Raw genomic sequence first — 17882 nt, 5'->3', positions numbered from 1 at the left:
AGGAGCTCAATAAGGCAGAGAGGGAGGGGCTTATAAACCGGTCTGATTCCCCTTCGGTTGGCGAGGTGTGACTAAACTTTGGCCGCAACGAGGACCAACCCTTTAGTCCCGGTTCATGCCACCAACCAGGACTAAAGGGCAGCCTTTGGTCCCGGTTCAGGCCACCAACCGGGACCAATGGTGGTGGGCCAGGAGCGAGGGCCATTGGTCCCGGTTCGTCCCACCAATCGGAACCAATAGGTCCAGACGAACCGAGACCACTGGCCCACGTGGCCCGGCCGGCCCCCGGGGCTCACGGATCGGGTCTAATGCCCCCATTGGTCCCGGTTATGGATTGAACCGGGACTAATGGGCTGGACCGGCCTGGACCATTGGCCTCTTTTCTACTAGTGGCAGAAGAACAAAGCAAACCAGAGCAGAAGAAGAAACCAAACCAGAGCAGAAGAAACCAAACCAGAGTAGAAGAAACCAAGCTCATCTGGCTACTCGCTGTCAAATGCGCAGCAGCAGCAGCAGCTATACGTACAGCGTACAGCCAGAACATTGCTTGGAGATGCTTAATAAAAGTCTGTATTGATTGCAGGGTACAAGGTTCATTGTTCCAAAAATTTGAATCCTAGTTAGCATCATGACTCCGGCTCTCAACTGCAGTGCAACAGCTCTTTTTTGAGCAGCCATCAGATATAGTAAAAGTTAAGGCCAACCAACTTTACGCGGCAGTTTGGAATGATCATCAGAGGCGTCAAACTTTAGGCTAGTACTTGGGGCTACTTCTTCCTACAAAGGCCATTCATTCTACTTTGTTGTAGTTTCAAACAGAAACAAATACGAACGACTAGTCTGAACCCCGCAAACCAAACCAAATTGTTTTTCCTCACTTGTGAAACTCCAAACACTCTCTTAAAAAATGTTCAGTAAGTACTAAGTAGGCTTCTCTAGTTCAGGCTAGACGAAGCATGATGTCTTAGTGCTTCCCTGATATTTCATCACCTGGAAGAAAAAAACATGGTTAATACAACAAATTTGGCAAGAGAGAGAGACTTAGCAAAAAAAAATCACAATGCCCTCTACACAGAGTTACTGTAAACATCAAAGTTTACTTTGGGGAAATGTGAACAGATCAAAATTCTGTGCGAACTATTCAGACAAAACATGTAGGTAGGTGTCATCAACAAGTAAGTCCAGGATACTTTAATGATGATGTTTTATGTGGGATTTTTACTGCATAATACATGAAAAACAAGTGTTAGCACAAATACCTTTGGCGGAATCTTGGGTCCATCTGCTCCACTTCCTCTAAGTTTGGACAGCCGGATATTAGCACATCCTTTATGTTTGCAACTGCCTTTACTCCACAAATTGAAACTAGGTCTCGACAATCCTTGATCTCCAACACCTCAAGTGATGCAAGATTACTGCGCCAAATGTCGCCAGAAATTGATGTTATACCCTGGCCACGAATTTCAGTGAGACAAGGGATGTGAGGTTCTCTAGGCAGCTAGGAATATATGCAGAGATATCCCCACATTTCTCTAAGTGCAGACTTAGGAGACATGCTGGCAACACGAACCCCATTTGCCAGTTGAGACTTGGGCACTCATAAACCACCAGATGTTTCAGATAAGAGAAACTCACAAACCTTTCACCTGGCAGGGACAATAACTTGGGACAACAATTAACTTCAATTCTCTCAATAGCAGGTAGGTGTTCTTGTGTTAGGATGTCATCAAGGGTTGACAATGTATGACAGTACCTAACTCCTAGGATAGTAAGGGACGTGAAAGCTCTAATGCTGCTAGTGCCCGTAGAAATGGAAAGATTAGGGGAGCCTCCAACAGAAGCAAGAGATTTGCACCAAATGAAGAACCACTGTAGAGATGGAAGACTCCACGTTTGTAGTTGGAGGGACGTGGCTGAATTACATTGAACTTGAAAGAAGGTGAGGGAGCAGCAGTCAATATTGCAAAGAGACCAGAGCCGCGCAGGCTGAGCTTCTTAAGGGACGGCGATACCAATATTTTGAGGCGGATGTTTGGACAATAGGCAATGGTCAGTTCTTCAAGGAAATGAAAACCGCAAAACGATTCGGTTGGTATTGATGCTAACATCTTGCAAAATGCAATTCTTAGTTTCTTGATGGCTGGTACATAATCTGGATGCAGAACATCTTCGAGGCTTGATATATTTTCACAACTATCAATGCTTAGGTCTGTCAGGGACATAAAAATACCAATTGATATGCTCTTGAGTCCAACACAGCCATCAAAAGTAAGTGATGTTAAGCTTGGCAAGTTTTGTGGCTGCAACCAGCTTGGGAGCAATACACCGACATAATTCTGGAGGGACAGAGACTTGAGGTTTATAGGAGGTTGCAGAACTTGTCCATTCTTCAGACAGGCAGGCAGGTCGATGCACTGCTCATGCATGCATGAATGGTAGCTCTTGGAGAAAAAGTCTGACTGTAATGCAAACTGATCCTAATTCACCTTATCTTTTTTTGAAAAGGCGGACTCCCCGATCTATGCATTAGAATGATGCATACGGCCACCTTTATAGAAAATTAAAGAGGTTCAACAAGGTTTTACAGTCTGAAAACAAATTAACGGCAAGCTCACAAAGAGCCACAACGCCAAAAACAAAAGGGCAAGAAGGCACAACCGGCTGGCATATCCTATTACATGATCGCCATCCAAACCGGTTGAAAATATTCCGTGCTACCATCTCCCACCGGATAGATCCAGTAACCAAACGCTCCCTGGCCTCCGTCTGAGTGAGTAACGACCACATACGGATTAGCACAGTGGCTCGAAATATAACCTGCCAAAAATGAATATTTCTTGTTCTATTAAAAGCCAAATCATTTCTGCAGTTCCAAATTGCCCACAACAAAGCACATACTCCCACGCGAATGTGTCTAGCTGTTTCGGACTCTATACCAACAAGCTACGTTCCAAATAACGTACTGACCGAATTTGAAGGAGTAATGTTAAAGGTAATGTGCACCGTGTGTCACAAAACTTTGGCCAACGGGCAATCAAAGAATAGGTGTTTGATAGTTCCGTCCCGATCACAAAAACTACACCTAGTAGATCCTGTCCAGTTGCGTTTTACCAAGTTATCCTTTGTTAATATGACTTGTTTATGTACAAACCACATAAACACTTTAATTTTCAAAGGAAATTTGACTTTCCAAACATCTTTGGAACTAGGAATGACACTAGAGTTGATGACATCGATATACATCGATTTAACTGTGAACTCTCCAGACCTAGTAAGTTTCCAGCACAACTGATCGGGCTGATGAGATAGCTGAACCTCCATCAATCTACTCACCAAAAGAAGCCACGCTTCCCACCAGTTGCCAACAAGCGTCCTCCTAAACTGAATATTAAGGGAGCTGGACTGCAAAATCGTTGCAACAAAAGCACCAGGTCGTTGAACAATACTATACAGGGACGGATACTGAAGCGCTAGCGGCATTTCACCAAGCCAAGTATCCTCCCAGAAGCGTGTGGTGGTGCCATTACCGACTATAAACTTTGTCCTATTAAAGAAGGCTGCTTTGACTCTCATCAGCCCCTTCGAAAAAGGCGAGTCAGTCGGTCTCACTATCACCTGGGACAAAGTTTTGGACTGCACATACTTACTACGGAGAATCTGCGCCCACGTGGCCTCAGTCTCAACTGATAACTTATACAGCCACTTACTGAGAAGACATTTGTTCTTGACTTCACGATTCTCAATACCAAGGCCCCCTGGTCCTTTGGTCGACAGATGTATCCCATTTGGCAAGTCTGTATTTTCTCTTTAGTTCATTACTCTGCCAGAAGAATCGGGATCGGTAGAAGTCCAGCCTTTTTCTAACACCAACTGGAACTTCGAAGAAAGATAAGAGAAACATAGGCATACTCGCGAGCACCGAATTAATAAGAATCAATAGGCCTCCATATGACATGAGTTTTCCCTTCCAGCAACTCAGTTTCTTCTCAAACCGATCCTCGATACACTTCCATTCTCTGTTTGTCAGCTTACGATGGTGAATGGGTATACCTAAGTACGTGAAAGGTAATGTCCCCAATTCGCATCCAAACAATTGCCTATAAGCCTCTTGTTCCTCATTGGCTCTACCAAAACAGAACAACTCGCTTTTATGAAAGTTAATCTTCAATCTGGTCAATTGTTCAAATAAGCATAACACCAGCTTCATATTTCTCGCTTTTGCCAAGTCGTGCTCCATAAAGATGATCGTATCATCAGCGTACTGCAGGATGGACACACCTCCATCAACTAGATGAGGCACCAAGCCACCCACCTGACCGGCCTCCTTTGCCCTACCTATCAGAATTGCCAACATATCAATCACAATGTTGAACAGAATAGGAGACATTGGATCACCTTGTCTCAGGCCCTTGTGTGTCTGGAAATAATGACCTATGTCATCATTCACTTTAATTCCAACACTCCCTTTTTGCGTGAAAGATTCTACCTGGCGTCGCCAGGCTTCATCAAAACCCTTCATGCGTAAGGCCTGTTGAAGGAAAGGCCATTTGACTTTATCGTACGCTTTCTCGAAATCCACCTTGAAAACAACTCCATCTAGTTTTTTCGTGTGAATCTCATGGAGCGTTTCATGAAGGACCACAACCCCTTCTAGGATGTTCCTGTCCGGCATGAAAGCAGTTTGGGTATGCTGCACCACAGAATGCGCAATCTACGTGAGCCTATTAGTCCCGACCTTGGTAAAAAAATTGAAACTAACATTAAGAAGACAGATGGGCCTGAATTGCTCAATTCTCACAGCCTCTGTTTTCTTAGGAAGCAGGGTTATCGTTCCAAAATTCAGTTGAAAAAGCTGAAGCTTTACAGAGAATAAATCATGGAACAACGGCAACAAATCCCCCTTAATAATATGCCAGCACTTCTTATAGAACTCCGCCGGAAATCTATCCGGGCCGGGAGCCTTATTATTTTTCATCTGCGATATGGCCTCAAACACCTCTTTCTCAGAAAAAGGAGCAGCTAAAATATCATTCTCAACAGCAGTAAGTTGAGGAACATCCTCAATCCTAGACTCATCCAAAGAAACACAGTTATCCTCTGGAGGCCCAAACAACTGCTTGTAATACTCGGTAATGTATAATTTATGGTCTCCTATCCTAAAATCGTTCCTTCATCTTGTTCAACCTGAAAGATCCTCTTCTTTCTGTGTTTGCCATTAGCGATCATGTGAAAGAATTGAGTGTTCGCGTCCCCCTGGACTACTCTTCGGACCTTGGCCTACAGCGCGCACTGTAATTCCTCTTCACGAAGAAACTCTTTCAATCTCATCTCCGCGTAAAGCTTGGCATGAAGCTCCGAGGCTGACAGAACCGTGGTTTCTGCTTTTACATCAAGGGACCGAATAAGGGTAAGGAGCTGTTCCTTTTCGAACTCATAAATCCCACTAAGAGGCTTAGCCCACCCATGTAGGAAACTTCTCAAGTGCCTGATCTTATTCTGCCAATGCTCAAGTGCAGTCCTACCTTCTGCATCCTTAGCCCATTCTCTGGCTACGAGATCAAAGAAGCCGTCTTGTTCAAACCAAGCAAGCTCGAACGAAAACGAGTTTTTGTTTCCCAAGTGGGTGGCCTCACCAGAGTCTAGAAATAAAGGTGTGTGGTCAGAAATGCCACGGGAAAGTGCCTGAACTGTTACAAAGGGAAACTTTTATTCCCGGTCGACGCTAGCCAGTACTCGATCCAACTTTTCAAACGTCGGATTTGGCAACACATTAGCCCATGTGAACTTTCTTCCTGAAAGCTCTATATCTCTCAGATCCAAGCTTTCAATGATAGTATTAAACATGAACGACCATATCTCGTCAAAGTTATCATTATTCTTCTCCTCACGCCTTCTAATGATGTTGAAATCACCCCTCACCAAGATTGGAAGCTGCTCAGAGCCGCAAATCCTAACCAAATCAGCCAAGAACTCAGGTTTGAGTTTGGGCTGCGCGGCACCATATACCGCCATCAGAGCCCAATTAAACCCATCGGCCTTCGACCGCACCCTAAACTTAACTGCAAAATCTACCACCACCACACTCCGGACTTCGAGCGAATCGTATCCAACTCTGAGTAAGATCCCACCCGATCTTCCTCTCGGTGGCAGACAATGCCAGTCAAAATCAATACCTCCCAATAAAGTATTGAGAAATTGTGTCGAAAAATTATCTCTACTAGTTTCCTACAATGCGATAAAATCCAACCTATGCTCGATAGACGCCTCTACAAGAAACCTTCTTTTAGCCAAGTCTTTCAGACCTCTGCTATTCCAAAAGATTCCTTTCATATTTCGTCATGAATTGTTTTAGCCATACGGATCCTAGCACTCCTACGCACTGCGGAAGCCGGGTAGATCTTCCGCTTCCACTTGTGTTTAGGAATGTTCTGACTCTCCAGCCGGTCCTCACAACCAGGCTCAGAAGGTCTAACCACGACATTCTCAGATATATCATCCTCCTCCTCAGACTCAGGGAGGGGAGGTATAAGATCCTCACAAAAATTATCAAGCACCCTGACCCCCAAAGCATCAAAAACGGAATCATTCCTGGGTTTAACCGCTGCTAAGTTACGAATAATCTCTAAAGCCCGCTCTGCCTCTAAATCCAGAATATCATTAACGGAATTTGAAATTTCACTATCATTACTACCTAGTGAATCTCCTAATTGGTTTGCATTATTAATAATCTCATCATTAGAAAAACGCAAAATGGAATTAGTGGTATTAACCGACATACCAGTAGTGACCTCAACGTCACGAAGCTGGGCCGCCCTCATGGCGCACCGCTGCTGTATGTCATCAACCTCCGGATGATCCTAGAGACGGCAGCTCAACCGTCGCCCCTCAAAGACCGGATCCAGAATCCCTCCAAACTCAATAACCTCCTCCCGAGTGGCCCTGCTCGGGGTGGGGCCTCCTGCCTCACCCCAAACACGCATCCGGTCGGCCTCCATCGACGAACCAGCGGGACCGCCTGAAAGCGGCGGGGCGCTCGACGGTACCGCCGACGTCGGTCGCGCCCCACGGCAGAGAGACGGCAACATGCCGGGGGAGGGGAGTGCATGGGCCACCTGCCCGAACTTCCCACCCACCCCGGCCCTCCGGCAAGAAGGGCTCACCGATGCCACAGGAGGGGCGGCCACCCTAGGCGCCCCAGGTGAAGAGGGCTCCGAGGCCACCTGCCCCGAGCCCTCTCCAGAAGGCGGAGCCGCCAACTGCAGCTCCGGCATCGCGAGAGGAGAAGAGGGTGCCGAGACCACCTGCCCCGGACCCTCTCCCGAAGGTAAAACCTCCACCACTGAAACCTCGTCGACCGCGAGAGTAGAAGAGGGCGCCGAGGCCGCCTGCCCCGAGCCCCCGTCAGAAGGCGGAACCGCCACCTGCAGCTCCAGCATCGCGATAGAAGAAGAGGGAACCAAGACCACCTACCCCGGACCCCCTCCCGAAGGTAAGACCTCCACCACCGGACCCTCAATCTGAGGAGAGTGAACGTGCTGCGCATGAGAGGGAGTGGCTACCTGCGTAGACTCCTTCTCCTCTCCCCTGACCGAGATCGGCGAGGCCCCAAGGACGGGACTCACAACATCCTCAAAATCCAAAGCAGGTAACGTGTGCTCAAAAACCTCGTCAGACTCTACCCGATCACTCCAGAGTCTCGGAGGGGCAGAAGCCAGCTCGAAAGATCCAAATCTCAGAGAAGTCATAGGCACCGTCCCATCCCCGGGTGTTTGAGAAACGGACCCCAGTCAATTGGACAACTCTCGTCCAGTATGATCAACCGGTGCATCCTTAGCTCTCGAGCTGTCATCTCCCTCGTGCATATCAACATCAGTCCCATTAGCCGCCTCGGCGAACAGACTCTCATCCTAAAACTCAATCACGAGGTTATAGATCTGGCCTCGATATGTCCACTTGACCACATCAGGCACGAACTCAACATCCAGAACACTGACCAGCAGTCGAGCTACCCCGTGAGCTCTGATAAAATCCATATCCACTCTCTCAATTTTCCCCATCATAATGCCCAAGCTAGCCACGACCCTAGCATCCTGCATCGGCTTCGAGGGAGCCCCGGAAAAACGCAGCCAAACCTGAGTAAGAGGCTTACCCTGAGGCTCGACCTTCTTCCACTCATGGAACTCGAGGATACAATCTGTACCCGGCACTTTGCACATCCCAAAACACAGAAGTCTATGCAAATCCTCAACTGAAGGGGACTCAACCCTAAACAATTTTGCCTCGAGACTAACGAGCTCCCACTGGAAGTCATCTGCAGCTAACTCCTTCAGCCTCTGCACAATCTGAGTCTCAGAGACCTCTCCTCTGGTAACTTTGACAACCCCAGTGGTCATACTCTGGGTCTCGTCAGGAACCTCCCTCTCAGTAGGAGGCTCGAAGAACGTGAGTTCAGCATAATACACTCCATACATCATAAGAGACGGTACCTGATCACGCAAAATCGAACAATCCCCCGTATCATGTGTTGGCTTGCCACAAGTATCATAAAGTTCCTCCACGCATTCAGCAATAAAGTGGCCCTTCTCTCCACTTGGACGCTCTATCCAAGTCAGCCATGTCTGCCGCCTCGACCGAGGCCGACACAGCGGTCTCAGTCGCAGGTACCTCCACATTGGCGAGCGCCGTCACCACATCCATGGTCTGGCCGGACAGCTCCGACGTCTCGGTAGCCCCGGCGGTGGTTGTCTGCTCGACCACTGCAGGCGGAGGAAGCTGCCGGTGACAAAACCGACCACCTCATCCGCCATGGTGACCATGATATCCACCCTGTTGCCGATGGTCAGGGCCCGACGCCCCCTCAACGAAACCATCCGGAGGACCAAGAAAGGGTCTCTCAGCTGTACCATCACTTTGCCAAGCATAACCGCGGCCACCGCCCGTCGAGGACGAACCACGGTGTTGGCCATCACCATACGCATCGTATCCGTCGTCGCCCCACTGTCCCCGGGGCGGTCCCGAAGCACCTCCAGTACCCACGTTCTGCATCGGTCCAGGCCGCTTTTGCGGTGGCCTCCTGACGTAATGGGGCGGTGGCGCCGCTCCTCGATGATGACCGGGTGTGACGACCTGATTCCCGGGTGCAGGCGGCCGCGAACCAGGCGCACCGCCCCGCCCCACAGCAGCAGCCAGAACCGCTGTCCGCGCCGGCGGCCGAGGACCATGGGTCGTCCCGCCCCGACCCGCTGCTAGCGCCGCAGCCGGGCCCTGAGCAGGAGGCCGAGCCCTAGTGTGACCACTACCTCGCCCCGCAATCGTCTACGCCGCCCGGCTGACAATAGTAGGTCTAGGGCCAGGCAGAACCGCTGCCCCATGCCCAGCACCCGTTGCCGGCGGCGGCACAGCACCGGCGCGGCCAGTCCCGGTCGGGCATAGTGCTTCTTCCCCGGTGGCGCTCCAGCCCCTCGGCCGTCCATGTCCACCAGGGGGGGGGGGGTATTCGCCTCGCATGACCAAGACCACGGGAACGGAAGCCCGGCTTCCCTCGACGAAGAACCCCAGCGTTCTGCGAGGTCGAAGAAGCCGCCGAAAGATCGATTGATCTACCTGCGTCAGCGTGATCGAACTTGGAGGAAACCGGACTATCCTGGGCCTCATACCCATCAGTCTCTGGCCCAGCCAAATTCGGCCCTTGCAACATAGAACGATCGAGCGGCGGCTCGAAAACCGAAGCCCCATGCAACGACGTTGGGTCGGACGTGATCGCAAGCGTGACTTCGGGCTCAGACGTGAACTCATTCGTGACTTGGGAGTTTACCTGGGCCTCATACCCAGTGCAAATAGAGACCACGGCCAACGCACTAGCACACACCTGTTCCTAGCCCAACAGAACATTCAAGCACGCCCGTCTGGCTCTCAATCTGTAGTACATCACCTAGCAGCCATCGGACCTGAAAATTATGAGCATTGCAACTCTGCCCAGCTGTTTGAAATAATCAGAAGAGGCATAGAATTATGAGCCCTGCAAAACTGCTTACACAAAACTTTAGGGTGGCCCTTCTCTACCTGTGAAACTTGAAACCACTGCTACATCAACTAAGGTTGCACCTTGAAACTGAAACAAAAACAAAAAAGTCGATTGTCTGAACCCTGCAAACCAAACTGTGTTCATTTTTACTTCTGAAAACCAGAGTAGCCAGAGTACATACCTTGCTACAGGTGGTGCAGCCTGCCAATCCGAGGCCCTGGCTAGCTCTCAAACTATCAAACTAATCCGAACTTACTCCCAAACGTAAACTACATCTGAAGGTGCAGCTTTCTGCCACCCATCAGACCTAAGAAGAACCATTTAGTTTAACTTTGTGGAAGTTCGGAATAATCATAAGAGAGGTCGAAATCTGGCCCCTGCAAAGTGCTACATCAAGGATGAAGCTCGCTAACGATTGCTTCTGAAATCTGAATAGGGCGAAAATAAAAACAAAAACAGAGAAGAAACAGACAGATGCATATTCCAGAGTTAAGATGCACCAAACAAACAAACACATACAGATACGGCATTTCTTACAGATGCAGTACGACGCTCTGTCGTTTTCATGAGTTACAATAAGTTTACTAGGACTGTGCAAACAGAAAACTGATAATTATCAGCACAAATATAGGAGATAAATGATGGAATAAAACTGCTATAAGGGGCTTCCAAATTCCATGTAATGCAGCTACGAGTTCCAGTTATAGCTCGATCGCCTGTCATCTAGACCTCCCTGAAGAACAAAACATGGTTAGTAAAGCAAATTTGGCAACAAAAGGAGAGTTCCAACTTAACATACGCAACACGGTAGCACTCATACAACTATAGGTAAGCAAGATTTTCCAAAATGACACCCAAATGGAAATACTGTAAACACCAGAAACTTCTGTATGGAAATGTTAACAGGTCAAGACTATGACTATACGGATTAAACATTGGAACTAACAAGCAGAAACAAAACATATGATACACGTAGGTGTCATCAACAAGTCCAGGGTACTTTAATGATGATGATTTAAAGTGGATTGTTACTGCATAATATAGGGAATTTCGAAAGAACGAAGAAGTAAAATCTGGAAGCGAAACAAGTTTCAGCACAAATACCTTAGGCGGGATCTTCTATGGATCTGCTCCGCTTCCTTTAACTTTGGACACCGGAATATCAACACCTCCTTTATTTTTGCAACTGCCTTTGCTCCACCAATTGAAACTAGGTCTGGACAATCCGAAATGCACAATTCCTCAAGTGATGCAAGATTACTATGCCAAGTGTCGCCTGGAATGGATGTTATACCCTGGCATTCAGCCATCCTCAGTGAGACGAGGGATGTGAGGTTTTGTACGCAGCTGGGAACATACGGAGAGATGTCCCCACAATGCGCTAAGCTGAGCATTTGGAGAGATGATGGAAACACAAATCCCCTTTGCCAGTTGAGACTTGGGCAATTACCAACCGCCAGATGTTTCAGATAAGGAAAACTCCCAAACCCTTCAACTGGCAGGGACAGTAACTCGTGACAACATTCGATGGCAATTTTCTGAATAGCAGGTAGATATTCTTGTGTTAAGAGGTCATCAAGGTTTGGCAATCTATCACAGTATGTAATTGCTAGGACATTAAGCGAAGAGAATGCTGTAATGCTGCCTCCAATGATAGAAGTGAGAGATTTGCAACTAATAGTTAACTCCTGTAGAGATGGAAGACTCCACGTCTGTAGTTGGATGGACCTGACAAACACAGATTCTAAATAAAAGAAGGTGAGGGAGCAGCAGTCAATATTGCAAAAGCGACCAGAACCTTGCAGATTAAGCTCCTTAAGGGATGCCGATACCAGTCTTTGGAAGCGGATGTTTGGACAATGATGCACGTACAGTTCTTCAAGGAAATGAAAATCTCCAAACTTTTCAGTTGGTACTGATGCTAACATCTTGCACTTTTTAATTCTTATTTTCTTGATGGCTGGCACATAATTTGGATGCAGAAAATGTTCGAGGCTTGATATATTTTCACACCCATCAATGGTTATGTCTGTCAGGGACATGAAAACACCAATTGCAAGTATCTCATTTAAGTTTATGCTCTGTGAGATCATGGGAGATGATATGCTCTCAAGTCCAATACAGCCTGCAAAAGTAAGTGATTTTAAGCATGGCAGGTTTTGTGGCTGAAACCAGCTTGGGAGCGAGACACCAACATAACTCTGGAGGAACAGAGATTGGAGACTTATAGGAGGTTGGAGAACTTGAAGCACTTCTATATCATTGTTCTCTATGATTTGAGACTTAGGGAAGACTAGCGCCCGCATTTTCAGTTTCAATTGTTCAAGATATTTCTTATTCTTCAGTTCCGCTTCTGCTGCATGATTCTTACTTAACATGCCAAGACTAGATATCTCCAAGTGTCCACGAAATTGTTTCAGATTCTTTATTAATCTAAAACATAGTCCCATTGTCACCTCATTTGTTGAACCAATACGCATATGAACCCCAGGATAATATGTAAATCCATATGATTCGAATTTCTGTAAATTGGTCAAATTACCAAAGTTACCGGGCAAGCTTTCTAGCTTGCAATTCTTGGCATAAAAAATCCGCACATTATATAGCCCACAGAAAGTTGAAGGAATCGTCTTGAAAGGACAAGCTCCGGATATTTCAAGGTACCGAAGATGCTTCCAGTTGCCAATGCTATCTGGTAACTCAATTGTGAAGGCACAAGAAAACACACGCATACGCACAAGTTTAGTACACCACTGGTCCATTACATAACCTGTTTCCCCCCCTAAATTCTTCTTGCAAATTAGGGTACGCAGCTTAGTATACTTGCATAGCCTCAACAAGTTGGAATCGTCAAAGTCACTGCTAGAGACGTACAGATGACGAACATTATGTGGAACTTTATCAAAGTCACTCTTATTTCTTAAGATAAAACAGTCATGCTCTGAAACTTTTTGTGCCATGTCATGCAGCAAGTCATGAATTACATATCCACCAGTAACCTTTTGAAAGAAGGACCGTGCTACAAGGTCTTCAAAATACTGACAGCCGATATCTTGAATTGGGACACGACCGTGAGGTTCCACGAAGCCTTATGCTACCCAAATTTCTGCTAAGCATGCCTTCTCAAATATGTAATCTTTGGGGTACACAGCACAGAATGCGAAGCATTGCTTCAAATAGAATGATAAATACATGTAGCTCAACCGAAGTGCGGGCAAAATCTCAGTTTCCTTTTGTTTCAACTGCCATAGTTCACTCTCGAGTATTGAATTCCAATGCAATGCTTGAAGATCCATACTTAACATGCGCCCCAGAGTTTTGGGAGCCAAAGGAGAACCCTTCAATTTAGGAAGTATGCTTCTACCAATGCGCTCTAACTCAGGATCATTATTAGAACCCTCAGATCCAAACGCGCATAATTTGAAGAAATTCCAAAATATGTCATCATTTAGACCTTCAACTATAATGGGCTCCATTGTGCCCACCCCCTTAGAAACATTTGGACACCTAGTGGTGACCAACATCACACTTCCCTCTTGGACACTTCTAAAAGGTGCACAAAACCTCTTCCAACACTGCCCATTTTCCTTCAAGCACATGTCATCAAGGACTAGCAATAACCTTTTACTGTTCACGTGCTTTGAGAGAGCATGCTGAAGAGAATCCAAATTATTGTTAGAGAGAGCACACTTAAGAGGATCCAAATTATCAGTTGGTGCTATGTTTCTTATACAGGATTGTATGGCCTCTTCAGTTAACCTCTTGACGTCAAAGTCATCTGAGACACAAATCCAAATTATCTTCTCAAACCGAGACTTCACTAGATGATGGCTACAAATATGTTGGGCCAAAGTAGTCTTTCCAACACCACCAATGCCAACTATTGGCAAAACAGGAAGACTCATTGTTCTTGATTCATTGCTAACTTGGTTGCTTGCTGACGTGCTTGTTGATGCACTAATGGAACTAGTTGCTCTCTTGCTTTTTAAATCTGCATGTACATTAAGAAATCCCAATACCTGCTTCAGCTCCTTGTCACGACCAAATATTTCCCTTTCATTTGGCAAAGAGGTGGTCTCCGGCCTGACTAATTTGTCAACAATATCCACGAAGCCCAACAATATCCAGCTGAACTGAAAGATGATTCAACCTCAACTGTACACCATTTAGTTTGTTGAAGCTGCCTAGGACGATTGTTTCAAAGAATTCAGTGAAAGGAGATCGGCTTGTATCACCCTCTACTTGCACCTTCTTCTCGTACCATGTGAACTCGTCAAGAAGGTCCTCCGCCTCAGACACTGCATCCTTGAGATACGAGAGGAGCTTGGCCACACCATGTTCATGGCTTCTCCATTCTTCTTTATTAATGAGGTCGTGCATTGTAGGAAGAGTATCCCTGAGAAGTTGTAGGCCACTCTCCAACTGTAATACACGATCCTGGAGACCTTGTTCCTCCGAGCCACTCCATCTGGAGTGAAGAGATGAAATGGCAGATTTGGCCCACTGAAACAAAGTGACGCAGTCATTGATGGCACTAACAATCCCAATCGCCGATAAGCTCATGGTGGCTGCAGTCAGGACATCTACTTTTGTCCTGCAAGCAAATAAGACGCAATTAGCATTGTGGAAGCAAATTTTGCAGTCAGAGTGTATACCAAGACGACTATTCATATACAATAACTTGACTATTGTAGTAGTTATTTTCTGCAGATATGTTTCCACCAAAAATTGCCATCAAATGTCTGCAAGTTAGAGAAACATCATGAAGTGAAAATATAGTTATAAAGTTTGGCAAATTTTAACATGCTCCCTCTTACCCCCTCTTTTTACATTTTGAGGTAAGAAGGTAAGAGTTAATCCGACCACAAATTAATGTGATCAACAGCTCAGATCGACTACATACTCTTACCTCTCATGTGAAAAGAGGGGGTAAGAGGGAGCATGCTAAAACTGCTCATAAAGTTTTGATATGTCATTGCAATTTACTAAAAACTATGCTTTACTTTTACTAGAAATCATGGACGATTTACTCAATGTATATGTCATGCAATATACACTTTGACGTTCAAGTGAGATTTATTCATATATGGAACTGAGATAAAGAGCCAGAGGCGAAACATGATGGAGTTGAAACATTGAAGGTATATCCCTCATTCTATGAATTTCTATAAACCTAGAAGCAGTACATGAAAAAACCAAATTATATTCTCTGCCTTCTCTACATCTTCATAACGGTCTTTTGGAATGGTCGTGCGAGGCGCTAGCTCCCGCGACTAGGTAGCTAGGGTTCCGCCCCTTCCCCTCCCGCCGCCGGCCCTCCCGCCGCCGCCGGCCGCCGGCCTCGCGCCCCGCCTCCGTCCTCTTCCTCCCTCCCCCTCCCCCCGTTCAGATCCGCCTCGTGCCGCCTCCCTGGGAGGTGGCCGGGGCGGAGCTCGAGCTCCTCTCCAGCGGGCCTACTCCTCCCCCGTCTCCCCCCGCCGTCGACGACGGTCGCCACCGGCGCTGGCCCGGGTGGTACCGGCGGCGGCGGGCCTTCTCGTCCCCGCGCGCGCGTGCTCCCTTCCCGGGGCAGGGAGGCGGCGGCGGTGCAGCTCGGCCTGGCCGCGGTTCGGCTTTCATGCGGCGGCAGCCGGCGACAGGCGTGGTGTCGGCGCCGCTCCTTGGCGGCGGGGTGACGTGGTGGTGCCGGGTGGCTGTCGTCGCAACCCCGGCCCAGATCTGGGCCCGGCAGGCCCCATCTGGGTCCTAGCGGGCCGGCCCCCCGGCGTGGCATCGTTGTCTGCGGCGCGGTGAGGAGGAGGAGCAGCTCGGATTTGGGGCATCGACATCGACGGCGTGCCGGCAGCAGCGCGAGGGCGGGAGCTTTACGGGCCCACGAGGGCTCGGCCGGGCCTGGTGTGCTCCTACTATTGCGTCCGGATGGCTACCGTCGCGGACGGTGGAGGTGGGGCCCTCCCGCGTGCCGACGGTGCTGATGCCCTAGTCCCGGCTTTGATTCTTCGCCGTGCTATCCTCACTTCGCGGTGCCGTGGTGAGACGGCGTGGGGGCCTCATGACCGCGTTGGCGCAGGGTGGTGGTTGGTTTGGTGGCTAGATCGGGAGCGCCCAAGGTGCGGGTTGGGATCGGGGGAAACCCCTGTCGGCGAGGCCGACACCGGCGCGGTGGCGCCTGTGGGTGCAACCTGACCTTCCGGGAGGGCGTCGGGGGCTACCCTTCCTTTCACCTCGTCGTGTACAGGGGAAACCCTTGGCAGCAGTGTCGTCATCGTCGCGATCCTTCTTGGAGGTGTTGATAGGTGCCGGCGCTTCGGAGTCTTGGCGCCTAGTGGAAGATCCCGGTGGGCGCAGCGATCGCGAGGCTTCTTCGTTTTTGTTGATCCGCCGTTGTCGGCATTTGTTTCTTTTGCGCTTTCTTTGTCGTTTCTTTTGTGCGTTACTGTGCTGCTTCCGCCCCAGCACCTATTCCTGTATGGTTCGGTTGGTTACTTTGTATACAAAGCGGGGGGACCCTTTTTCGGTACATCTTGATAACAAAGCACTCTGCCTGTTCCTCTCTGCTCTACTCTCTTTCTCGGCTTTGAACAAATTTCCCTCGATTTTTTATTCAAGAAAAATGGTTGGTTCTAAGCTAAATTATTTTGCTGGGTCTAATTTTAAAAACACACAGAAACAGAAGAAACGTATCATGGTCGCCAAAATGAATCCGGTAGAAGAAAGCCGTGCTCACCTGGAACAATGCTGCTTGTCGTGGACGAGCACTTGCTTTCAAACACGCAGGAGGAGAGAATTGAACCTAACAATGTTTGATGGATTGATGGCGAGGAGCCTATCAATCTACAGGAGTAAATTCTCGCACCTTCTGGGGAACTTCCAGGAAGAGAGATCCAGGGTCCCAGGTGAGCTCACAGCTTTGTCCGCATAGATGAAATAGAATATTTGGCCGACTGAAACAAGCTGACACATTCACTCACGGCACCAATGACCCGAATGGTAGATATGTTTATGGTGGTTAGAGTTTGGACATCGTCCTGTGAGCAAACATTGGACGCAATCAGCATTCTAGATGCAACTAGAATTGTGGAAGTAAATTTGCATTCAGAGTACACTATGTTTCCACCAAAAGTTGGCATGAAATTAGTTTGAATGGTTACATGAGCAATCAGCAAGTTAGAGAAACATGATAAATGTATGGCCATGAAGTGAAAATAAAGCTATAAAGTTCCAATGTCAATATGGCTTTGCAATTCCTAAGAATGATACATTATTTTGACTAGAAATCATGCACACACACACTTTACTCAGTATATATGTCGTGAAATATATGCTGGGATATTCAGTCGAGATTTATTCACATATGGAACTGAACTGAGAGAAAAATGATGCAGTTGAAACATGAAGGAGATGCCCCTCTTTTTATTAATTTAGACGAGTCTGGAAGCAGTACATGAAAAGACCAAATCATATTCACCACCTAGCTACTTCACATCCGCATAACAGAGTGTTCTGTTCCGCTTCCTCTCTGCTCTAGTTCTGTCTTCCTCAGCTTTGCTGATCTTTCTCTTCAAAAAAAAGAAGGCTTGCTGTAAGCTAAAATAGCTCACTGATTCTACTCTTCTCAACACACAGAAACAAAACGAAAAATGGTACGTGGAACCCAGTAGAAGAAAGCAAAAGGTTCAAGAGGGGGCTGCTCACCTGGATCGGTGCTGCTTGGCGTGGAGGAGCGCTCACTGTCGAGTGAATTGCAAGAAACCACCACATTTGAGGCTTATCTTGCAGAAAACAATCTGGTCGCTAATCATTTGCAAAATCCACGGCGGATTCAGTAACAGTGTTGCAGATTGCACTGAACAAGTGA

General features: G+C 47.6%; 1 pseudogene; it reads right to left on the bottom strand.

The window, feature by feature from the left end:
* Positions 1-10432: 10432 nt before the first annotated feature.
* LOC123158820 (disease resistance protein RGA2-like) lies at positions 10433-14587 on the bottom strand (annotated as a pseudogene).
* Between the last annotated feature and the right edge of the window lie 3295 nt (positions 14588-17882).

The sequence above is a fragment of the Triticum aestivum genome, chromosome 7B, assembly GCF_018294505.1.
Source record: "Triticum aestivum cultivar Chinese Spring chromosome 7B, IWGSC CS RefSeq v2.1, whole genome shotgun sequence".
Taxonomy (NCBI): Eukaryota; Viridiplantae; Streptophyta; class Magnoliopsida; order Poales; family Poaceae; genus Triticum; species Triticum aestivum.
This window is presented reverse-complemented; position numbering and strand designations above follow the sequence as displayed.